Source organism: Coccinella septempunctata, chromosome X (genome assembly GCF_907165205.1).
Source record: "Coccinella septempunctata chromosome X, icCocSept1.1, whole genome shotgun sequence".
Classification (NCBI taxonomy): Eukaryota; Metazoa; Arthropoda; class Insecta; order Coleoptera; family Coccinellidae; genus Coccinella; species Coccinella septempunctata.
In genome coordinates, this window is record NC_058198.1 from 395,486 (window position 1) to 422,119 (window position 26,634).

General features: G+C 32.6%; 2 long non-coding RNA genes and 1 pseudogene across 3 annotated transcripts; 2 read left to right on the forward strand and 1 right to left on the reverse strand.

Annotated features, from left to right (window-relative positions):
- Positions 1-237: 237 nt before the first annotated feature.
- Positions 238-1,400, reverse strand: LOC123322054 (annotated as a pseudogene).
- A 177-nt stretch (positions 1,401-1,577) lies between these two features.
- Positions 1,578-4,511, forward strand: LOC123322057. The gene is made up of 8 exons (XR_006539035.1): positions 1,578-1,738; positions 2,024-2,054; positions 2,133-2,205; positions 2,259-2,369; positions 2,828-2,920; positions 3,234-3,272; positions 3,336-3,402; positions 4,142-4,511. It is a non-coding gene; the product is annotated as an uncharacterized LOC123322057 (long non-coding RNA).
- A 2,684-nt stretch (positions 4,512-7,195) lies between these two features.
- Positions 7,196-26,634, forward strand: LOC123322056. 2 transcript variants are annotated; one of them, XR_006539034.1, is made up of 12 exons: positions 7,196-7,621; positions 7,907-7,937; positions 8,016-8,077; positions 8,138-8,250; positions 8,326-8,391; positions 8,722-8,814; positions 9,113-9,151; positions 9,215-9,284; positions 10,013-10,107; positions 11,079-11,232; positions 11,588-11,692; positions 26,440-26,634. It is a non-coding gene; the product is annotated as an uncharacterized LOC123322056 (long non-coding RNA). The 2 variants fall into 2 exon arrangements; XR_006539033.1 differs by having other exon boundaries at positions 7,198-7,621; positions 8,016-8,082.

The window sequence follows — 26,634 nt, forward strand, 5'->3', positions numbered from 1 at the left end:
AACAATCAAGTTTAATTTCCTTTAAAGATTCCTCAGTTGCAACTTGTTGACAATCAGTTCAGGAAGAATGCCAATAAAATATACAAAAATTAAAAAACTCTATTCAAAAATACTATTCAAAAATACTATTCAAAAATACTGACAGTTCATTGAATCCAAAACAATGTTTGAAATATTGAATGTTTGAAATATTGAGGACAGACATCATTATAATAATTCTTCTTAAAAGTATAAAAATTCATCAAAAAATACATAACAGTACATAATATAAGATCAAATCTCTATAATCCTAATATTTTTCATAATAATTAAGGCCACAATAATTCGATATTTGGTGATTGCATTTCTTCAAATATCTGATATTGCGAATACACAACCAGCCAACAATAAATCTGAAAAAATTAAAAGGCAATAAGGATTAGTGATACAAGATGAAATTTGACTACTCACATTATAGGCCATCCAGATCCAATCAATAAAGGCATAGAATGTTGCATCCAGCTGAAAAAGTCAGTTTCATATCAAGATCCCATAAAACCTCATGTTTTCAAGCGTTCAATATAGAAACAGTAAAAGTTCTTGAATTATTTGGAACTGGGAATTTTGTTAATGGTTCAATCATGGCTGTAAGGCCAAAACTGTCACATACGTTATTTGAAAATATAGGGCTGTAAAAGCAAGAAATTTTACTGTTAGTGTTCATATCGAAAGCTTGAACTAAAATTTTCCTAAAGAGAGCATAATAAAATACTTACGTAATCATAATATCCATAGATGAGCCAAATGACAAAAAGTAATTGGAATAAGATAGCTATTCCGAATAATATCAACCATGGTAACAACAATTCTTCTAAGTCCTACCACAAGAAGTGCAGCGGAAGATATTAATCCTAAAAGATATACCAGCATCAGTACACCATAAAATATCATAGCTTTAAAGAGACTTATATTGAATACTAGTTTACTGATAAATTTTCTGTGAAATGGAGATTATGCTTCCCTAGAGAGATGTTAATACATATACCGTAAAAGTTGTGACTACAAAATTGGATACTCACAGCTTCTAACATCTGCTTCGAATAATGGATTGTACAGCTGAGTAGAATCACCTCCAGCCATATCGAAACTAATAAAAGTCATAAGGATCACGGACATGGCCCCTGTATAGAAAGCAATAGCTTTGCATCCTGTCTTCAAACTATCCGTCCATATACATGGAGACCAACAAGAAGTCAATATTGCCATTTCAAGGGTTTGAAATTGGAGAAGTTATTTTGAACTTTTTGAAACTAACCGATTATCGTTTCATTTTGTTTATAAACATTCACACACCCTCACACGTCTCTCTTAAAAGAAATTGATCCAATTATTAACACTATTAACAGCGAAACTGACAGTGACTTAATTATTAAATATGACGTTATTCACATTAGGAACTTTAGTTCTTATAAAGACGTCTTTAAAAACAATGAACTGAGTATTAGCTTCGTACATTCATTCATAGGTGGCCGCACTGCCGCAACTGTATTACCGATTGCCTGCCTCGACTGAATAATTAATCCTTTCGCCATTTTGGCCCCCTTTCGGGTTTCATTCCTTTGAAGAACGGTTTTTCAAGTGATTATCTTCCTTTTTACAAGCTTTTCGTACCGGAAAAATTCGTGACTTTTGAAATTTTTCGCGTTTTCCGTGTCGCATAATACTCAACAGTTATTCCGACTCATCGTTTATAAAGAAGGTGAAAGTATAGAATTATTGGGATCACAAAGTTGGGCCGGTGGAAGAGGCCACTTCGATGGGGTTATTTTGTTATTGCTTGTTTGCATTGGCAAAGTAAGTCCATCGATGAAATCATAGATAAATTACTACGGATCTTAGATCGAATTTATCTATTGATTGCGATTTTGTGGTCCCCCTTATAGGGGGGTTTTTTCCCCCTATAGGGTATTACCCATGCATGTTTCTGTGACATATTAAGCCTACATTACAGTAATAACCATAAATTATAATATTATAATTCTAGAACAATTAAGCTGCCATTACAAAATGCAGATGTGAGTTGTTTATCATAAGATATGAACACCTCCAAAAAGTAGTGCGCAATTATGACTATTGAATTAATTCTTTTGTAGTTTCAACGGAAGGAAAGTACGTGAAAACTGGGACTGAAGTTGAACGGAAGAAAAATCGAGAAATTGTTTTCAAGTGAGTGTGAATAAATTCATTTGTGAGGTTCAATTGAATAATTAACTCTGCAGTTTCATCATGAAGTCGTGAAGGGAATTACATCAAAAATGTAAAATAGTGGAAACTGTTGTTCATCACATCCGGTATGGATTGCAACGAAAACAGATTTGAGTTTCTTCAATGTAAGTAAATTCATACATGTAACGTGTAAAAATATTTCGAGATTCCAAAAATTTGATGGTTATGTGGTTATGTTTGAGAATTCAGTATGTACATTAAATACATTAAATATGGTAATGAAATAAGTAATAAGCCAGGTCAGTGAAAAATATTTCGAGATTCCAAAAATTTGATGGTTATGTTTGAACTTATGACAAATATGCTGTAGAGAATTCAGTACGTACATTAAATATGGTAATGAAATAAGTAATAGGCCAGGTCAGTGAAAAAAATCTTTACTCTCCAGTGTTTTGATCTGGTTTTGATCTGATTTCACTTACAATCTACAAAATTCATATTTCTTCGCAATCATGTATGGGCAAGTGTGACAATATGATAAAACACACTCTGAAATACGTGAAGGAATATTCAAAATTGATATATTGATATGAAAACAAAGAACTAATTGTTTTGATTGTAGAAGACTGACAAGAAAGAAAATAAAGATGATGACGATCAGGATCGATGAGTGATTCAGGTGAAGAATTCGAAGATGTAGGAAAAGTCAATAGCGGTGAGTTGAAGGTTTGCATGAGAGCTGCAAGTTTCTTATGATATTAATATCTTAAATAAATGTTGATTCATGTCATTCTCTTTCGTTAATTCGGTAATATTTTTCAAATACTTTACAATGTCAGATGTCATTCTCTTTCGTTCATTCGGTAATATTTACAATGTCAGATGATTGAAAAAAAAGCACTAATGAGTAGGATTTATATTTGAATTGCTCTTTGCTTCAACCAAAGATTCATATTTCTTAGCAATGTATTTATATGAAAATAGGAGAATAGGAGAACTACAAACTCATTGAGTTGTTTTCATTGTAGGAAACTTCGGAGAAGAAAATGCAGATGATAATCAGAAGGGTAAGAATACATAATCAATGAATGTTAGGTGAAGAATTTGAATTTGAAATTTGTTATGAATAGGTGACCACCAGGAAGGTGAAGATGTAGAAAGAGTCCATAGCGGTTAGTTGAAAGTTTGCTTAAACTGGTGAGTTTCTTATTAAATTAATATTTTAAATGAATGTTGATTTGTCATTCATTCGGTAATATTTTTCAAATACTTCACAATGTGGTATGAAGAAAAAGCATTAATGAGTGAATGAGTCATTGGCCAATATTCTAAATTCTCGAATTACTCTCGGCATCATCCAAAGATTTTTTACTTCATAGAGTAAATAATCTTTGGTCCAGAGACCATAGCATACTATGGTCTCTGATCTTTGGTCCAGAGATCATAGCATACTATGGTCTCTGGTTATACTGTCATTTCTGTTTCTGTTGTGTTGATTTGTTTGCTCTAACTTATTTCTAGTGTTAAAACTAGTACTGTGTGAGTACATATTTTGATGTTAGGAATAAGGCCTTGTTTATGCTTGCCGGTAACTCATTCCCTAATCTCTTAAACACCTGTTTACACCAACTTATTCAATATTGATTTCTATTGATAAAACTAGTGCAGTGCAAGTATATATTTTTTGATGTCTACTATAATCATTCCAAAAAATATGTCAGTAATGGAATTCACTGTAATAGAAAATTTAATTTGTGGATATTAAGTGCACATTATTAAAACTGAGCAATAATTTCTAGATATGCTAATTATTCAAATTTTATGTAAACCAGTGCAGCTCTAGAAATTGGAGGACCAAATAGGCCTTAACGTTAAGTCTGTTGCAGAACGGGAATTATTGAAAAGAAAAACAACAATTTCATTTTTTTTTTTGCAGTAAGTTGGATAATATAGACTGAATCAAGTTGGATGAATGGATTGAAGATAGGCTACAATGAAATTTAATGTCCACCCTCTGGCATCATCTGGGTAAGAATACTGTTTCAAGCATAAGACAAATCTCTCTTATGAGAACTGCAGGAACTCAACATTGCATCTTCGAATCCTTCAATCTTCATCATTAAAGGTTCATTAGGCAATCGAATCACCTGTCAAAATATTTCAATATGGCGGTTGGTTGGCAAACAACGTTTTCCTTTCCTAATTTGGAACTTTTGGAAGCTTTTTCTGAATATTTGACATTGATTGGTGTTAAATATCGTTTAGTTTTTTTGATATATATAGTGAATAGTGAGAACTAAGTTTTATTCCGAAAGAAAAATGCCTGTAACAAGTATTATGGTTAATTGTGGAAGTCATGCAGATCGGTACCATAAGGATTTTTTCGTATACCTACTGTGACAAAATCTGTGCATTACCTACATATTAACGAAGAAGTGATATGATATGTGGTTAGCAGCTCAAGAGAGAAGATCTAACTGAATCAGTTATTAGGAACCAAGGAGTATGTAGCAGACATTTCATAACGGGTAGGTACCTAAGTAGAATATCTATGTGTCTGTATTCATATACCTATAAGTGAAACTGAATATACAGTGATTTCTTTCGAATACGATTTTATAAAAGTATAACTTACTAAAAATATGTAAAATTTTCTATTCATTTTTTAGTTTAACGAAGGAAGTCTGATACTGGGTGATACAGAGCAAGCACAGCAAAGCAGATTGAGAGGCTGTGCTAAACAAACAGACTTGACAATGACCATGTTGAGTACGCAAGTTGAGCAGCTCAAATTTGCCACCAGAAAAATAGAAGACTTAGAAAAGAAAGTTGAAAACACTCCTCGGTGACTAATGGACAATATCAATAATGTATTTTTGTGGAAGTATTATTGTGGGTTTGATCATAAATTCATTAAAGCAGCTATTTTTCCAGAAATAGAACCTCACATTTCATCAACATCAACAACAGTACTGAGTCCTATCAATAAAATGTTAGTCACATTAGTAAAATTGATGTATGTTTGAATAATAAAAATATTTGAGAGAAACTCAATTGTGTTGATCTGCATTTATTTACTTTACTAAAAACATATACATAAATATAAAAATTTTATTGTACTTCAGTAATTAATGAATACAGTGCGTGCAAGTTTGCATGATTTATTTCCATTAATCAAATCGAACGATACCAAAATGGTAACATTCAATGAAGAAATTATAGAGAGAAATATTTTGATTATTCGACAGAAGGTCCTACATAATGAAAAGGATCAAACAGCGAAGAGAATTAGGTGAAAAAACACCAATGATGTTATGCTCTGATCTCATGAAACCGAAAAAATTATTGAATTTCAATTCATGCAAGACAAAAAAACCTTTTCTAAATTATATATTGAATGAATAAGAACGTGACCTTAGTGTATATACATTATCTATAATGACCATTTTTTTAAGAAATTTAAGTGAAACACTAATCTCTGTTTGCCAACCAGGCGCCAAAGTCACATGGTCTGGATTCCCTAATTTACAGGAGGCTATTTTATCGCCTGTTTCTGAATCATGCGGGATAAATACATAAGATTCTCGCTTTTACTAAATCTAACACTATCGTATTCCTTTTCTTCAATTATGGATAAATTGTCTCGGGATTGGAATAAGTTTAAATGAGAGTTTCGCAATTTTATTATTTCACTCCCAAGACAATTCATCCATATTATTGTATAAATAAATTAAATAAAATAAATAAGCTTCTTTATTTCTAAGAGTTACATGAAACTGCAAGAAATTGTGTCAAAAAGAAAAACATAGATCTTTAATTTAATTTGAATTCTTGTATTGTATAGGGTTCTAAGTCGATAAAGTACTGAGCTCTCGTTTGAAGGTTTTGTGTGATCTTAGTCTTTGTAGCCTGTAGATTATTGAAAAACTTGATGCATCTATAGTGTGTTCCCTTTTCTGAGAGTGTAAGTCTATGAATTGGGTACATGATGTCGTTGGTTCTCGTTGGATAGCTATGGCTTTTTTCGGTTTGGAATTCGCTGGTATTTTGTGAGACAAATATCAAGCACTCATAGATGTATAAACCGTATATGGTGAGGATTTTGTGTTTCTTGAAGACTCCCCTACAACTTTCTTTAGCTTTCATTTTTGTAATGGATCTTATTGCTCGCTTTTGAATCACAAAAATATGCTGGATATCTGAGCTGGACCCCCAAAATACGATACCATATTTTGCTATGGCTTCAAAGCAGGCATAGTAAAAGGTCTTTGTTGTTGCCTCATTCATGTGAGTGGATATACTTCTTAGAGCATATGTTGTTGAGTTTAATTTTCCTGACACATACAAGTGTTCCCCCCAATCTAGGAACTCGTCCAGGTAAACTCCAAGGAATTTTGAAGATCTTTCTAGCTTTTGTATGCCGTATCCTAGGGTAATCTGTTCTGGTATTTCCGCCTTAATTTGTTTTGTCCTGAAAAGAATAGCTGTTGTCTTTTCCTTGTTTAGGATGAGTTAATTTGTGTTGAACCATTTTTCAATCTTGATGAGATGTTGGCTTGCCTTGTTCTTTTCCCAGGATAAGATGTTTGTGTCATCGGCATATTGAGTTAGAAGGGATTCTATATTCTCATATTCTCTTCTGTGTTGATTATTTGTAAGTTTATTGGGATTCCCTTCGTATTTCAGTTCTTCCATTTCTGTAATCTCTTCCGTGTTGATTATCTGTAAGTTATTGGGATCGAATTCCAGTTCCTTCATTTCACGTTGTTCTGTTAGATAGTTCTCCAAGTCATATACATAAGTTATGAACAAGAAAGGGCCCAATATACCTCCTGCTCTATACCTAGTTGTTTCATAGCTATTTGTGAGAAACCTTTTATTCCATCTTTCTCAACTGCTACATATCGTCTTCTTTCCTTCAGATAAGTTTCCAGCCATTTATATGCTTGACCTCTTATTCCGTACATCCAGAGTTTGTATTCCAAAAGATCTGAAGCTAGTTCTTCCAGTGCTGCTAGTGGTTATTCAGTAGTTATTCATTGAAAAAACGAGAAAGAAATTCAAAAAACTTCTGACAATTATGACTACAATGACAATCGTATAAAGAAGCCATTAGAACATTTATTAGTAGACGTCTTTAAAATCAATGAACTGAGTATTAGCTTCGTACATTCATTCATAGGTGGCCGCACTGCCGCAACTGTATTACCGATTGCCTGCCTCGACTGAATAATTAATCCTTTCGCCATTTTGGCCCCCTTTAGGGTTTCATTCCTTTGAAGAACGGTTTTTCAAGTGATTATCTTCCTTTTTACAAGCTTTTCGTACCGGAAAAATTCGTGACTTTTGAAATTTTTCGCGTTTTCCGTGTCGCATAATACTCAACAGTTATTCCGACTCATCGTTTATAAAGAAGGTGAAAGTATAGAATTATTGGGATCACAAAGTTGGGCCGGTGGAAGAGGCCACTTCGATGGGGTTATTTTGTTATTGCTTATTTGCATTGGCAAAGTAAGTCCATCGATGAAATCATAGATAAATTACTACGGATCTAGATCGAATTTATCTATTGATTGCGACTTTGTGGTCCCCCTTATAGGGGGGTTTTTTCCCCCTATAGGGTATTACCCATGCATGTTTCTGTGACATATTAAGCCTACATTACAGTAATAACCATAAATTTATAATATTATAATTCTAGAACAATTAAGCTGCCATTACACAATGCAGATGTGAGTTGTTTATCATAAGATATGAACACCTGCAAAAAGTAGTGCGCAATTATGACTAATAAATTAATTCTTTTGTAGTTTCAACGAAAGGAAAGTACGTGAAAACTGGGACTGAAGTTGAATCAAGGAATTGTTTTCAAGTGAGGTGTGAATAAATTCATTTTGTGAGGTTCAATTGAATAATTAACTCTTTTTTGCAGTTTCAACATGAAGTCGTGAAGGGAATGACATCAAAAATGTAAAATAGTGGAAACTGTTGTTCATCACATCCGGTATGGATTGCAACGAAAACAGAATCGAGTTTTTCTTCAATGTGAGTAAATTCATACATGTAACGTGTAAAAATATTTCGAGATTCCAAAAATTTGATGGTTATGTTTGAACTTAGTGGAAACTGTTGTTCATCACATCCGGTATGGATTGCAACGAAAACAGAATCGAGTTTTTCTTCAATGTGAGTAAATTCATACATTTAACGTGTAAAAATATTTCGAGATTCCAAAAATTTGATGGTTATGTTTGAACTTATGACAAATATGCTGTAGAGAATTCAGTACGTACATTAAATATGGTAATGAAATAATTAATAAGCCAGGTCAGTGAAAAAAATCTTTACTCTCCAGTGTTTTGATCTGATTTCACTTACAATCTACAAAATTCATATTTCTTCGCAATCATGTATGGGCAAGTGTGACAATATGATAAAACACTCTGAAATACGTGAAGGAATATTCAAAATTGATATATTGATATGAAAACAAAGAACTAATTGTTTTGATTGTAGAAGACTGACAAGAAAGAAAATAAAGATGATGACGATCAGGATCGATGAGTGATTCAGGTGAAGAATTCGAAGATGTTGGAAAAGTCAATAGCGGTGAGTTGAAGGTTTGCATGAGAGCTGCAAGTTTCTTATGATATTAATATTTTAAATAAATGTTGATTCATGTCATTCTCTTTCGTTAATTCAGTAATATTTTTCAAATACTTTCAGATGTCATTCTCTTTCGTTCATTCGGTAATATTTACAATGTCAGATGATTGAAAAAAAAGCATTAATGAGTAGGATTTATATTGGAATTGCTTTTTGCTTCAACCAAAGATTCATATTTCTTAGCAATGTATTTATATGAAAATAGGAGAACTACAAACTCATTGAGTTGTTTTCATTGTAGGAAACTGGTGAGAAGAAAATGCAGATGATAATCAGAAGGGTAAGAATACATAATCAATGAATGTTAGGTGAAGAATTTGAATTTGAAATTTGTTATGAATAGGTGACCACCAGGAAGGTGAAGATGTAGAAAGAGTCCATAGCGGTTTAGTTGAAAGTTTGCGTAAACTCTGGTGAGTTTCTTATGAAATTAATATTTTAAATGAATGTTGATTTGTCATTCTTCGGTTATATTTTTCAGATAATTCACAATGTGGTATGAAGAAAAAGCATTAATGAGTGAATGAGTCATTGGCCATTCTAAATTCTCGAATTACTCTCCGCATCATCCAAAGATTTTTTACTTCATAGAGTAAAAAATCTTTGGTCCAGAGACCATAGCATACTATGGGTCTCTGGTTATACTGTCATTTCTGTTTCTGTTGTGTTGATTTGTTTGCTCTAACTTATTTCTAGTGTTAAAACTAGTGCTGTGTGAGTACATATTTTGATGTTAGGAATAAGGCCTTGTTTATGCTTGCCGGTAACTCATTCCCTAATCTCTTAAACACCTGTTTACACCAACTTATTCAATATTGATTTCTATTGATAAAACTAGTGCAGTACAAGTATATATTTTTGATGTCTACTATAATCATTCCAAAAGGAATTCCAATGGAATTCACTGTAATGAAAAATTTAATTTGTGGATATTAAGTGCACATTATAAAAACTGAGCAATAATTTCTAGATATGCTAATTATTCAAATTTTAATTTTTGTAAACCAGTGCAGCTTTAGAGGACCAAATAAGCCTTAACGTTAAGTCTGTGCAAACAGGCATAAGAGTCATATTTGTTTTTTTCAATTGCAGAATGGGAATTATTGAAAAGAAAAACAACAGTTTCATTGTTTTTTTGCAGTAAGTTCCTGGATAATATAGACTGAATCAAGTTGGATGAATGGATTGAAGATAGGCTACAATGAAATTTAATGTCCACCCTCTGGCATCATCTGGGTAAGAATACTGTTTCAAGCATAAGACAAATCTCTCTTATGAGAACTGCACGGATTCAACATTGCATCTTTGAATCCTTCAATATTTCATCATTAAATTGAAGGTTCATAAATACATAAGATTTGCTTTTACTAAATCTAACACTATCGTATTTATCGTATTCCTCATCTTCAATATGGATAAATTGATTGGAATAAGTTTAAATGAGAGACGTTAAGTCATTCCTTTAAGCGACGTTTCGCAATTTTATTATTCCACTCCCAAGACAATTTATCCCATATTATTGTATATTTTTTTTTGCTTTGATGTCAACTATAATCATTCCAAAAAATCTGAAGCTAGTTCTTCCAGTGATGTTATAAACTGGTGCACTGCATATTATAAAAGCAGCAATGATTTCTAGATACCCTAATTATTCATATTTGATGTTCTGTAATCCATGTCAGTATTATACATCTACGATAAATAAGGCCTCATTTGTAGAGTTGTAATGGAACAGGTAAATTCAGGGAACAGTTCCGACCTGTTCTGTTCTGTAACGCGAACCTTCCCTTTTGCTGATGGGAACAGGTTCCGTTCTTCGAAAAGAACAGGTTTGCGAAGCGGTTTGTTCTAACAAGTTCTAAAGGATCTGTTCTGTTCTTTTCATAACATTTGTGTTCTGTGGTTATGGGACTGACACTTGACGCTTTCTCTGTCTCTTTATTAATCTTTATGGAGTGAATAGTTTGAATTGGATTTTGAGAAAACTTGAATATTTTTGCTAAGAGCTTACATTTTATTGACCGATTTATTTTTCTACTTTGACTTGATGACATTTATGTGCTCATATGAATCGAGGAACCAATTTGTAAGTTGATTGATTTTGCAATTTTTTGATCATGTAACAAAATACTTGGGGAATCTTCAAAAGTGATATATCTATATGAAGACAGAAGAAATGCAAACTCATTGAATTGTTTTATTTCTAGATGACTGGCAAGAAAGAAAATGAAGATGATGACAATCAGAAGGGTGAAGAATTTGAAAATTTGTTATGAATGGGTTCATGACTACCAGGAAGGTGAAGATGTAGAATAAGTCGATAGCCGTGAGTTAAAGAAGTTTGAAGTTTGCATGAGAGCGGTGAGTTGATATTGATTCATGTTGTTATTTTTCTATGCGAGATGAAGAAAAAGCATTAATGAGTCATGCATTTCAATGAGTCATTGGCAATATTCTAAATTCTTCAATTCATTCAATGGCATTTGCTGTAGTAGAAAAGTAAAACTGGTGCACTGCATATTATAAAAACAGAGCAATAATTTCTAGATTTCCTAATTATTCAAATTTTATGTTCTGTAAACCAGTGCAGCTTTAGGAATTGGAGGACCAAATAAGCCTTAACGTTAAGTCAGTGCAAACAGGCATTAGAGTCATATTTGTTTTTTCATTTGCAGAATGGTAACTATTGAAGTGAAGAACAACGATTTCATTCCAGTAAGTTTGTACATGTGGAGTTTCTGGACTGAATCAATTTAAATGAATGGATTGAGGATCGGCCCAAATGAAATGTTTTGTCCACCTTTTGCATGTGGCCATATGGGTAAGAATATCTTTCATTTTAATCATTAGATGAAAGGCTCATTTACATTAGGTTTCTCGCCTGCTATAGCATTCTATTCTTGCTTTGGGATCTGAAATTCAACTATGATTATGTTATGCGATATTCACGATGTTTCTTCTTTTTGCAAAGAGAACTCATAGTATAGTTGAGTTGACAATCATACTTGTCAAATCTTCTTTCAATTTTATTAGTAGAGTCAATTCTCTCCTGTGTTCTTGAAGACGCAAGGGTTGAGACAAAAGGGATTTTTTCCTCGAATTTACCACACCTAACCATAGCATACCATAGTTAACTACTATTTCTTCGCCGAGTAGTTATAAATGACGTTAAATTTTACCACACCAATTAACACCAAACTATAGCCCAGATAATGGTTACCTAAGTAACCTAAGTGATGAACTTTGACTACTCGGCGAAGAAATAGTAGTTAACTATGGTAAGATGTGGTAAGCTCGAGTAAAAATCCCTTTAGTTAGGATCATGTTTTAATGAAGGTTATTTCTGAAACTAACATACAGGGTGTTTTATGAGTAAACAGACAAAGAGGCCATTGGTCTGAGTTCAAAAACACCTCATATGCAATATATTATTATCCTGATTCTCCTTATGTACCGAAGACAAGCATCCGTTGTACACGGGGGTTTACAGACATTTCGTTTGGCCATAACATAACATAAATTATTCCCATAACTTATGAATTATTCGAGGGAAATTTTTCATTAAGCTTAAAACATTCGAGAAAAATCAGGACTGGACTCAGTGAGCCTTCATTTAACTTTGAACACATAAAAATAAAAAAACACCCTGTTTGTAGTTTTTCAGCATTTTCGTTATCTTGCATGTATGAATAAAGTTTTGTGGTCAGGCGCCTCTAAGAATAAGATTAATTCTTAATTACTGTTGAATGTATTATATATCATACCATATTCGGTCATTCAAAATGTTTTTTAAATGATAATATACAAATATGGAAGGATCAAAACTTGATCTTCAGAATAAATCTTATCTATGGATAACTTGGCTCATAACTGCTTGTTTTATTACATGAGGATTTCGTAAGCATTGTTCCCTTATCAGGATATCTGTTTAATAGAACTTATTAGCCAAATAACCCTATCGAATTAAATCGAGGGGTTCGTCCATCTGCATATTTTCTATTATTAAGTTTTAGGGGCATTCTGAGAATTTTTAAACACTTGACTTGATAAGGGGACCTGAAATACTGTGAATATTCGCATTTTCAATTACAACCCTAAACTAAAAGGGCGAATGGGTGAAACTTCGAAAAAGTGCTAGAAATTGCGATTCATTCTGAAGATATCAAGTTAAAATTATTTTTTTATTCTACCTTTGTTCATCTACAATAATGAATTATCAAAAACTCTAACAAGCCAAATTATGAGAGCGAAAAAAGTTTTCGAATCCATTTTTATGCAGGGCTGTTTTCCAAGAGGCGTTTTGACCATAAAACAATTATTCATTAAATATGTATATTGTGAAAAAATCTTTAATCTGTCGTTTAGAATCAAATAACAATCCTGAAAAATTTCCAAATTTTTATTGACGAGGTTCTGCGTTTCGACCCTCGATGTGTGATGATCCATTGATTTGATTTTTATATTCATTTTTGAATGAGGTAGTTCTGAGTAACAACTTTTTTGAGATTCGCCTGTCTCGCCCTTTTGAATTTTTTTTTGGACTTCTTCGCATTTGTCACTTGCCGCACCATTATTTTTCCATATGGAGGTCAAAACGCAGGACTTTATGCTAAGATAGATAATGTTCAGTTCAAAATTTTAGCGGCAAAACGCAAAAAACATACCTCTTGTTTACATTCCAATTTTACAAGCATTACCTCGTAAATGTAATTATTTCATGAAGAGAAAAAAATAGGACTTCTATAATTAGAATTCACAAAAAAATCTTCACCTGTCGTTTAGAATCAAAATAAAACAATTTGTTTTGGTCAACAATTTTATTGGTCTGCTGTACAATTTTGTTATTTACAAGTTACTGGTGGAAATTTATGATACCTATGTAAATGAGCCTCAGGGTACCATCAATGAACATTTTTAATGAACATTTTTATTTATATTTCGTGATTAATTGTATTTGAAAAATAAAAAACAATAAGATTGGGTGCACTCGGGCGATTTTTCTCAGCGAGCTCACCGCGATTTAGCAGACCGAGGATTCCAATGATACGATTCACACGTGAACAACTCTGCTGCGTGTGAATCGTATCATTGGAATCCTTGGTCTGCTAAATCGCGCGAGCTCGCTGAGAAAAATCGCCCGCGTGCCACCCAGTCTAAACATTGGACTTAGAGAAGATGACGGACAATAAACGTTGGACTTAGAAAAAATTAAATACTGACAGAGAGAGACAGAGAATGACAGACAAAGAACGCTGAACTTAGAAAAAATTAAATACTGACAGAGAGAGACAGAGAATGACAGACAAAGAACGCTGAACTTAGAAAAAATTAAATACTGATAGAGAGAGACAGAGAATGACAGACAAAGAACGCTGGACTTAGAAAAAATTAAATACTGACAGAGAGAGACAGAGAATGACAGACAAAGAACGCTGGACTTAGAAAAAATTAAATACTGATAGAGAGAGACAGAGAATGACAGACAAAGAACGCTGGACTTAGAAAAAATTAAATACTGACAGAGAGAGACAGAGAATGACAGACAAAGAACGCTGGACTTAGAAAAAAACTTAAATACTGATAGAGAGAGACAGAGAATGACAGACAAAGAACGCTGGACTTAGAAAAAATTAAATACTGATAGAGAGAGACAGAGAATGACAGACAAAGAACGCTGGACTTAGAAAAAATTAAATACTGATAGAGAGAGACAGAGAATGACAGGCAAAGAACGCTGGACTTAGAAAAAAACTTAAATACTGATAGAGAGAGACAGAGAATGACAGACAAAGAACAATGAACTTAGAAAAAATTAAATACTGATAGAGAGAGACAGAGAATGACAGACAAAGAACACTGAACTTAGAAAAAATTAAATACTGATAGAGAGAGACAGAGAATGACAGAAAAAAAACTTAAATACTGATAGAGAGACAGAGAATGACAGACAAAGAACGCTGAACTTAGAAAAAATTAAATACTGATAGAGAGAGACAGAGAATGACAGACAAAGAACGCTGGACTTAGAAAAAAACTTAAATACTGATAGAGAGAGACAGAGAATGACAGACAAAGAACGCTGGACTTAGAAAAAATTAAATACTGATAGAGAGAGACAGAGAATGACAGACAAAGAACGCTGGACTTAGAAAAAATTAAATACTGATAGAGAGAGACAGAGAATGACAGGCAAAGAACGCTGGACTTAGAAAAAAACTTAAATACTGATAGAGAGAGACAGAGAATGACAGACAAAGAACAATGAACTTAGAAAAAATTAAATACTGATAGAGAGAGACAGAGAATGACAGACAAAGAACACTGAACTTAGAAAAAATTAAATACTGATAGAGAGAGACAGAGAATGACAGAAAAAAAACTTAAATACTGATAGAGAGACAGAGAATGACAGACAAAGAACGCTGAACTTAGAAAAAATTAAATACTGATAGAGAGAGACAGAGAATGACAGACAAAGAACCCTGGACTTAGAAAAAATTAAATACTGATAGAGAGAGACAGAGAATGACAGACAAAGAACGCTGAACTTAGAAAAAATTAAATACTGATAGAGAGAGACAGAGAATGACAGACAAAGAACGCTGGACTTAGAAAAAAACTTAAATACTGATAGAGAGAGACAGAGAATGACAGACAAAGAACACTGGACTTAGAAAAAAACTTAAATACTGATAGAGAGAGACAGAGAATGACAGACAAAGAACGCTGAACTTAGAAAAAATTAAATACTGATAGAGAGAGACAGAGAATGACAGACAAAGAACACTGAACTTAGAAAAAATTAAATACTGATAGAGAGAGACAGAGAATGACAGAAAAAAAACTTAAATACTGATAGAGAGACAGAGAATGACAGACAAAGAACGCTGAACTTAGAAAAAATTAAATACTGATAGAGAGAGACAGAGAATGACAGACAAAGAACACTGAACTTAGAAAAAAACTTAAATACTGATAGAGAGAGACAGAGAATGACAGACAAAGAACGCTGGACTTAGAAAAAAACTTAAATACTGATAGAGAGAGACAGAGAATGACAGACAAAGAACACTGAACTTAGAAAAAATTAAATACTGATAGAGAGAGACAGAGAATGACAGACAAAGAACGCTGGACTTAGAAAAATACTGATAGAGAGAGACAGAGAATGACAGAAAAAAAACTTAAATACTGATAGAGAGACAGAGAATGACAGACAAAGAACGCTGAACTTAGAAAAAATTAAATACTGATAGAGAGAGACAGAGAATGACAGACAAAGAACACTGAACTTAGAAAAAAACTTAAATACTGATAGAGAGAGACAGAGAATGACAGACAAAGAACGCTGGACTTAGAAAAAAACTTAAATACTGATAGAGAGAGACAGAGAATGACAGACAAAGAACACTGAACTTAGAAAAAATTAAATACTGATAGAGAGAGACAGAGAATGACAGACAAAGAACGCTGAACTTAGAAAAAATTAAATACTGATAGAGAGAGACAGAGAATGACAGACAAAGAACGCTGGACTTAGAAAAAAACTTAAATACTGATAGAGAGAGACAGAGAATGACAGACAAAGAACACTGAACTTAGAAAAAATTAAATACTGATAGAGAGAGACAGAGAATGACAGACAAAGAACGCTGGACTTAGAAAAAAACTTAAATACTGATAGAGAGAGACAGAGAATGACAGACAAAGAACACTGAACTTAGAAAAAATTAAATACTGATAGAGAGAGACAGAGAATGACAGACAAAGAACGCTGGACTTAGAAAAAATTAAATACTGATAGAGAGAGACAGAGAATGACAGGCAAAGAACGCTGGACTTAGAAAAAAACTTAAATACTGATAGAGAGAGACAGAGAATGACAGACAAAGAACACTGAACTTAGAAAAAATTAAATACTGATAGAGAGAGACAGAGAATGACAGAAAAAAAACTTAAATACTGATAGAGAGACAGAGAATGACAGACAAAGAACGCTGAACTTAGAAAAAATTAAATACTGATAGAGAGAGACAGAGAATGACAGACAAAGAACGCTGGACTTAGAAAAAATTAAATACTGATAGAGAGAGACAGAGAATGACAGACAAAGAACGCTGGACTTAGAAAAAATTAAATACTGATAGAGAGAGACAGAGAATGACAGACAAAGAACGCTGAACTTAGAAAAAATTAAATACTGATAGAGAAAGACAGAGAATGACAGACAAAGAACGCTGAACTTAGAAAAAATTAAATACTGATAGAGAGAGACAGAGAATGACAGACAAAGAACGCTGAACTTAGAAAAAATTAAATACTGATAGAGAGAGACAGAGAATGACAGACAAAGAACGCTGGACTTAGAAAAAAACTTAAATACTGATAGAGAGAGACAGAGAATGACAGACAAAGAACACTAAACTTAGAAAAAATTAAATACTGATAGAGAGAGACAGAGAATGACAGACAAAGAACGCTGGACTTAGAAAAAAACTTAAATACTGATAGAGAGAGACAGAGAATGACAGACAAAGAACACTGAACTTAGAAAAAATTAAATACTGATAGAGAGAGACAGAGAATGACAGACAAAGAACGCTGAACTTAGAAAAAATTAAATACTGATAGAGAGAGACAGAGAATGACAGACAAAGAACGCTGGACTTAGAAAAAAACTTAAATACTGATAGAGAGAGACAGAGAATGACAGACAAAGAACACTGAACTTAGAAAAAATTAAATACTGATAGAGAGAGACAGAGAATGACAGACAAAGAACGCTGGACTTAGAAAAAAACTTAAATACTGATAGAGAGAGACAGAGAATGACAGACAAAGAACGCTGGACTTAGAAAAAATTAAATACTGATAGAGAGAGACAGAGAATGACAGACAAAGAACGCTGAACTTAGAAAAAATTAAATACTGATAGAGAGAGACAGAGAATGACAGGCAAAGAACGCTGGACTTAGAAAAAAACTTAAATACTGATAGAGAGAGACAGAGAATGACAGACAAAGAACACTGAACTTAGAAAAAATTAAATACTGATAGAGAGAGACAGAGAATGACAGAAAAAAAACTTAAATACTGATAGAGAGACAGAGAATGACAGACAAAGAACGCTGGACTTAGAAAAACTTAAATACTGATAGAGAGAGACAGAGAATGACAGACAAAGAACGCTGGACTTAGAAAAAAACTTAAATACTGATAGAGAGAGACAGAGAATGACAGACAAAGAACGCTGGACTTAGAAAAAAACTTAAATACTGATAGAGAGAGACAGAGAATGACAGACAAAGAACGCTGGACTTAGAAAAATACTGATAGAGAGAGACAGAGAATGACAGAAAAAAAACTTAAATACTGATAGAGAGACAGAGAATGACAGACAAAGAACGCTGAACTTAGAAAAAATTAAATACTGATAGAGAGAGACAGAGAATGACAGACAAAGAACGCTGGACTTAGAAAAATACTGATAGAGAGAGACAGAGAATGACAGAAAAAAAACTTAAATACTGATAGAGAGACAGAGAATGACAGACAAAGAACGCTGAACTTAGAAAAAATTAAATACTGATAGAGAGAGACAGAGAATGACAGACAAAGAACGCTGAACTTAGAAAAAATTAAATACTGATAGAGAAAGACAGAGAATGACAGACAAAGAACGCTGAACTTAGAAAAAATTAAATACTGATAGAGAGAGACAGAGAATGACAGACAAAGAACGCTGAACTTAGAAAAAATTAAATACTGATAGAGAGAGACAGAGAATGACAGACAAAGAACGCTGGACTTAGAAAAAAACTTAAATACTGATAGAGAGAGACAGAGAATGACAGACAAAGAACACTAAACTTAGAAAAAATTAAATACTGATAGAGAGAGACAGAGAATGACAGACAAAGAACGCTGGACTTAGAAAAAAACTTAAATACTGATAGAGAGAGACAGAGAATGACAGACAAAGAACACTGAACTTAGAAAAAATTAAATACTGATAGAGAGAGACAGAGAATGACAGACAAAGAACGCTGGACTTAGAAAAACTTAAATACTGATAGAGAGAGACAGAGAATGACAGACAAAGAACGCTGGACTTAGAAAAAAACTTAAATACTGATAGAGAGAGACAGAGAATGACAGACAAAGAACACTGAACTTAGAAAAAATTAAATACTGATAGAGAGAGACAGAGAATGACAGGCAAAGAACGCTGGACTTAGAAAAAAACTTAAATACTGATAGAGAGAGACAGAGAATGACAGACAAAGAACACTGAACTTAGAAAAAATTAAATACTGATAGAGAGAGACAGAGAATGACAGAAAAAAAACTTAAATACTGATAGAGAGACAGAGAATGACAGACAAAGAACGCTGGACTTAGAAAAACTTAAATACTGATAGAGAGAGACAGAGAATGACAGACAAAGAACGCTGGACTTAGAAAAAAACTTAAATACTGATAGAGAGAGACAGAGAATGACAGACAAAGAACGCTGGACTTAGAAAAAAACTTAAATACTGATAGAGAGAGACAGAGAATGACAGACAAAGAACACTGAACTTAGAAAAAATTAAATACTGATAGAGAGAGACAGAGAATGACAGACAAAGAACGCTGGACTTAGAAAAATACTGATAGAGAGAGACAGAGAATGACAGAAAAAAAACTTAAATACTGATAGAGAGACAGAGAATGACAGACAAAGAACGCTGAACTTAGAAAAAATTAAATACTGATAGAGAGAGACAGAGAATGACAGACAAAGAACACTGAACTTAGAAAAAAACTTAAATACTGATAGAGAGAGACAGAGAATGACAGACAAAGAACGCTGGACTTAGAAAAAAACTTAAATACTGATAGAGAGAGACAGAGAATGACAGACAAAGAACACTGAACTTAGAAAAAATTAAATACTGATAGAGAGAGACAGAGAATGACAGACAAAGAACGCTGGACTTAGAAAAACTTAAATACTGATAGAGAGAGACAGAGAATGACAGACAAAGAACGCTGGACTTAGAAAAAAACTTAAATACTGATAGAGAGAGACAGAGAATGACAGACAAAGAACACTGAACTTAGAAAAAATTAAATACTGATAGAGAGAGACAGAGAATGACAGACAAAGAACGCTGGACTTAGAAAAATACTGATAGAGAGAGACAGAGAATGACAGAAAAAAAACTTAAATACTGATAGAGAGACAGACAAAGAACGCTGAACTTAGAAAAAATTAAATACTGATAGAGAGAGACAGAGAATGACAGACAAAGAACACTGAACTTAGAAAAAAACTTAAATACTGATAGAGAGAGACAGAGAATGACAGACAAAGAACGCTGGACTTAGAAAAAAACTTAAATACTGATAGAGAGAGACAGAGAATGACAGACAAAGAACACTGAACTTAGAAAAAATTAAATACTGATAGAGAGAGACAGAGAATGACAGACAAAGAACGCTGGACTTAGAAAAAAACTTAAATACTGATAGAGAGAGACAGAGAATGACAGACAAAGAACGCTGGACTTAGAAAAAATTAAATACTGATAGAGAGAGACAGAGAATGACAGACAAAGAACGCTGAACTTAGAAAAAATTAAATACTGATAGAGAGAGACAGAGAATGACAGGCAAAGAACGCTGGACTTAGAAAAAAACTTAAATACTGATAGAGAGAGACAGAGAATGACAGACAAAGAACACTGAACTTAGAAAAAATTAAATACTGATAGAGAGAGACAGAGAATGACAGAAAAAAAACTTAAATACTGATAGAGAGACAGAGAATGACAGACAAAGAACGCTGAACTTAGAAAAAATTAAATACTGATAGAGAGAGACAGAGAATGACAGACAAAGAACGCTGGACTTAGAAAAAATTAAATACTGATAGAGAGAGACAGAGAATGACAGACAAAGAACGCTGGACTTAGAAAAATACTGATAGAGAGAGACAGAGAATGACAGAAAAAAAACTTAAATACTGATAGAGAGACAGAGAATGACAGACAAAGAACGCTGAACTTAGAAAAAATTAAATACTGATAGAGAGAGACAGAGAATGACAGACAAAGAACGCTGAACTTAGAAAAAATTAAATACTGATAGAGAAAGACAGAGAATGACAGACAAAGAACGCTGAACTTAGAAAAAATTAAATACTGATAGAGAGAGACAGAGAATGACAGACAAAGAACGCTGAACTTAGAAAAAATTAAATACTGATAGAGAGAGACAGAGAATGACAGACAAAGAACGCTGGACTTAGAAAAAAACTTAAATACTGATAGAGAGAGACAGAGAATGACAGACAAAGAACACTAAACTTAGAAAAAATTAAATACTGATAGAGAGAGACAGAGAATGACAGACAAAGAACGCTGGACTTAGAAAAAAACTTAAATACTGATAGAGAGAGACAGAGAATGACAGACAAAGAACACTGAACTTAGAAAAAATTAAATACTGATAGAGAGAGACAGAGAATGACAGACAAAGAACGCTGGACTTAGAAAAACTTAAATACTGATAGAGAGAGACAGAGAATGACAGACAAAGAACGCTGGACTTAGAAAAAAACTTAAATACTGATAGAGAGAGACAGAGAATGACAGACAAAGAACACTGAACTTAGAAAAAATTAAATACTGATAGAGAGAGACAGAGAATGACAGGCAAAGAACGCTGGACTTAGAAAAAAACTTAAATACTGATAGAGAGAGACAGAGAATGACAGACAAAGAACACTGAACTTAGAAAAAATTAAATACTGATAGAGAGAGACAGAGAATGACAGAAAAAAAACTTAAATACTGATAGAGAGACAGAGAATGACAGACAAAGAACGCTGGACTTAGAAAAACTTAAATACTGATAGAGAGAGACAGAGAATGACAGACAAAGAACGCTGGACTTAGAAAAAAACTTAAATACTGATAGAGAGAGACAGAGAATGACAGACAAAGAACGCTGGACTTAGAAAAAAACTTAAATACTGATAGAGAGAGACAGAGAATGACAGACAAAGAACACTGAACTTAGAAAAAATTAAATACTGATAGAGAGAGACAGAGAATGACAGACAAAGAACGCTGGACTTAGAAAAATACTGATAGAGAGAGACAGAGAATGACAGAAAAAAAACTTAAATACTGATAGAGAGACAGAGAATGACAGACAAAGAACGCTGAACTTAGAAAAAATTAAATACTGATAGAGAGAGACAGAGAATGACAGACAAAGAACACTGAACTTAGAAAAAAACTTAAATACTGATAGAGAGAGACAGAGAATGACAGACAAAGAACGCTGGACTTAGAAAAAAACTTAAATACTGATAGAGAGAGACAGAGAATGACAGACAAAGAACACTGAACTTAGAAAAAATTAAATACTGATAGAGAGAGACAGAGAATGACAGACAAAGAACGCTGGACTTAGAAAAACTTAAATACTGATAGAGAGAGACAGAGAATGACAGACAAAGAACGCTGGACTTAGAAAAAAACTTAAATACTGATAGAGAGAGACAGAGAATGACAGACAAAGAACACTGAACTTAGAAAAAATTAAATACTGATAGAGAGAGACAGAGAATGACAGACAAAGAACGCTGGACTTAGAAAAATACTGATAGAGAGAGACAGAGAATGACAGAAAAAAAACTTAAATACTGATAGAGAGACAGAGAATGACAGACAAAGAACGCTGAACTTAGAAAAAATTAAATACTGATAGAGAGAGACAGAGAATGACAGACAAAGAACACTGAACTTAGAAAAAAACTTAAATACTGATAGAGAGAGACAGAGAATGACAGACAAAGAACGCTGGACTTAGAAAAAAACTTAAATACTGATAGAGAGAGACAGAGAATGACAGACAAAGAACACTGAACTTAGAAAAAATTAAATACTGATAGAGAGAGACAGAGAATGACAGACAAAGAACGCTGGACTTAGAAAAAAACTTAAATACTGATAGAGAGAGACAGAGAATGACAGACAAAGAACGCTGGACTTAGAAAAAATTAAATACTGATAGAGAGAGACAGAGAATGACAGACAAAGAACGCTGAACTTAGAAAAAATTAAATACTGATAGAGAGAGACAGAGAATGACAGGCAAAGAACGCTGGACTTAGAAAAAAACTTAAATACTGATAGAGAGAGACAGAGAATGACAGACAAAGAACACTGAACTTAGAAAAAATTAAATACTGATAGAGAGAGACAGAGAATGACAGAAAAAAAACTTAAATACTGATAGAGAGACAGAGAATGACAGACAAAGAACGCTGAACTTAGAAAAAATTAAATACTGATAGAGAGAGACAGAGAATGACAGACAAAGAACGCTGGACTTAGAAAAAACTTAGAAAAAATTAAATACTGATAGAGAGAGACAGAGAATGACAGACAAAGAACACTGAACTTAGAAAAAATTAAATACTGATAGAGAGAGACAGAGAATGACAGACAAAGAACGCTGAACTTAGAAAAAATTAAATACTGATAGAGAGAGACAGAGAATGACAGACAAAGAACGCTGGACTTAGAAAAAAACTTAAATACTGATAGAGAGAGACAGAGAATGACAGACAAAGAACACTGAACTTAGAAAAAATTAAATACTGATAGAGAGAGACAGAGAATGACAGACAAAGAACGCTGGACTTAGAAAAAAACTTAAATACTGATAGAGAGAGACAGAGAATGACAGACAAAGAACGCTGAACTTAGAAAAAATTAAATACTGATAGAGAGAGACAGAGAATGACAGACAAAGAACGCTGGACTTAGAAAAAAACTTAAATACTGATAGAGAGAGACAGAGAATGACAGACAAAGAACGCTGGACTTAGAAAAAATTTAAATTCTGAAAGAAGAGAGAGAGAGAGAAAGAATGACGAAAAGGAACTTAGAAAAAATTTAAATTCTGAAAAAGAGAGAGAGAGAAAGAATGACGAAAAGGAACTTGAAAAAATTTAAATTCTGAAATAGAGAGAGAGAGAAAGAATGACGAAAAAGAACTTGAAAAAATTTAAATTCTGAAAAAGAGAGAGAGAGAAAGAATGACGAAAAAGAGAGAGAGAGAAAGAATGACGAAAAAGAACTTAGAAAAAATTTAAATTCTGAAAGAGAGAGAGAGAGAATGACAAAAAGAACTTAGAATTCTGAAAGAGAGAGAAAGAATGACGAAAAAGAACTTAGAAAAAATTTAAATTCTGAAAAAGAGAGAGAAAGAATGACGAAAAAGAACTTAGAAAAAATTTAAATTCTGAAAAAGAGAGAGAGAGAAAGAATGACGAAAAAGAACTTGAAAAAATTAAAATTCTGAAAAAGAGAGAGAGAGAGAAAGAATGACGAAAAAGAACTTGAAAAAGAGAGAGAGAGAAAGAATGACGAAAAAGAACTTAGAAAAAATTTAAATTCTGAAAGAGAGAGAGAGAGAATGACAAAAAGAACTTAGAATTCTGAAAGAGAGAGAAAGAATGACGAAAAAGAACTTGAAAAAATTTAAATTCTGAAAGAAGAGAGAGAAAGAAAGAATGACGAAAAGGAACTTAGAAAAAATTTAAATTCTGAAAAAGAGAGAGAGAGAAAGAATGACGAAAAAGAACTTAGAAAAAATTTAAATTCTGAAAAAGAGAGAGAGAGAAAGAATGACGAAAAAGAACTTGAAAAAATTTAAATTCTGAAAGAAGAGAGAGAAAGAAAGAATGACGAAAAGGAACTTAGAAAAAATTTAAATTCTGAAAAAGAGAGAGAGAGAAAGAATAACGAAAAAGAACTTGAAAAAATTTAAATTCTGAAAGAAGAGAGAGAAAGAAAGAATGACGAAAAGGAACTTAGAAAAAATTTAAATTCTGAAAGAAGAGAGAGAGAGAAAGAATGACGAAAAAGAACTTGAAAAAATTTAAATTCTGAAAAAGAGAGAGAGAGAAAGAATGACAAAAAGAACTTAGAATTCTGAAAGAGAGAGAAAGAATGACGAAAAAGAACTTAGAGAAAAAATTTAAATTCTGAAAGAGAGAGAGAGAATGACAAAAAGAACTTAGAATTCTGAAAGAGAGAGAAAGAATGACGAAAAAGAACTTAGAGAAAAAATTTAAATTCTGAAAAAGAGAGAGAAAGAATGACGAAAAAGAACTTAGAAAAAATTTAAATTCTGAAAAAGAGAGAGAGAGAAAGAATGACGAAAAAGAACTTGAAAAAGAGAGAGAGAGAAAGAATGACGAAAAAGAACTTGAAAAAATTTAAATTTCAGAAGAGAGAGAGAGAAAGAATGACGAAAAAGAACTTGAAAAAATTTAAATTCTGAAAGAAGAGAGAGAAAGAAAGAATGACGAAAAGGAACTTAGAAAAAATTTAAATTCTGAAAAAGAGAGAGAGAGAAAGAATGACGAAAAAGAACTTAGAAAAAATTTAAATTCTGAAAAAGAGAGAGAGAGAAAGAATGACGAAAAAGAACTTGAAAAAATTTAAATTCTGAAAGAAGAGAGAGAAAGAAAGAATGACGAAAAGGAACTTAGAAAAAATTTAAATTCTGAAAAAGAGAGAGAGAGAAAGAATAACGAAAAAGAACTTGAAAAAATTTAAATTCTGAAAAAGAGAGAGAGAGAAAGAACTTAGAAAAAATTTAAATTCTGAAAGGAGAGAAAGAATGACGAAAAAGAACTTAGAAAAAATTTAAATTCTGAAAAAGAGAGAGAGAGAAAGAATGACGAAAAAGAACTTGAAAAAGAGAGAGAGAGAGAGAAAGAATGACGAAAAAGAACTTGAAAAAATTTAAATTTCAGAAGAGAGAGAGAGAAAGAATGACGAAAAAGAACTTGAAAAAATTTAAATTCTGAAAGAAGAGAGAGAAAGAAAGAATGACGAAAAGGAACTTAGAAAAAATTTAAATTCTGAAAAAGAGAGAGAGAGAAAGAATGACGAAAAAGAACTTAGAAAAAATTTAAATTCTGAAAAAGAGAGAGAGAGAAAGAATGACGAAAAAGAACTTGAAAAAATTTAAATTCTGAAAGAAGAGAGAGAAAGAAAGAATGACGAAAAGGAACTTAGAAAAAATTTAAATTCTGAAATAGAGAGAGAGAAAGAATGACGAAAAAGAACTTAGAAAAAATTTAAATTCTGAAAAAGAGAGAGAGAGAAAGAACTTAGAAAAAATTTAAATTCTGAAAGGAGAGAAAGAATGACGAAAAAGAACTTAGAAAAAATTTAAATTCTGAAAGAGAGAGAAAGAATGACGAAAAGGAACTTAGAAAAAATTTAAATTCTGAAAAAGAGAGAGAGAGAGAGAAAGAATGACGAAAAAAAAAATTTAAATTCTGAAAAAGAGAGAGAGAAAGAATGACAAAAAGAACTTGAAAAAATTTAAATTCTGAAAAAGAGAGAGAGAGAAAGAATGACGAAAAAGAACTTAGAAAAAAATTTAAATTCTGAAAAAGAGAGAGAGAGACAGAAAAAAAAACGTAAAAAATTTTCATACCGTTTATTGATATACCAACTACATTATATTCTTGACTTCTTATTACAGATATATATTATCCAGAAATCCTCTGCAGAAGCAAACAACGGACAAAGCAGAAATTCTTGAACAACCACCAACCATCTGGAAAAAAAAAACTACATCAAATCCCCAGAATTGAAACGAACCACATAAAATACCATTGTATTGTATCTCACTAGGAAGCAAAACCCCAAAAATAAATAAATAAAATACAAAAAAACA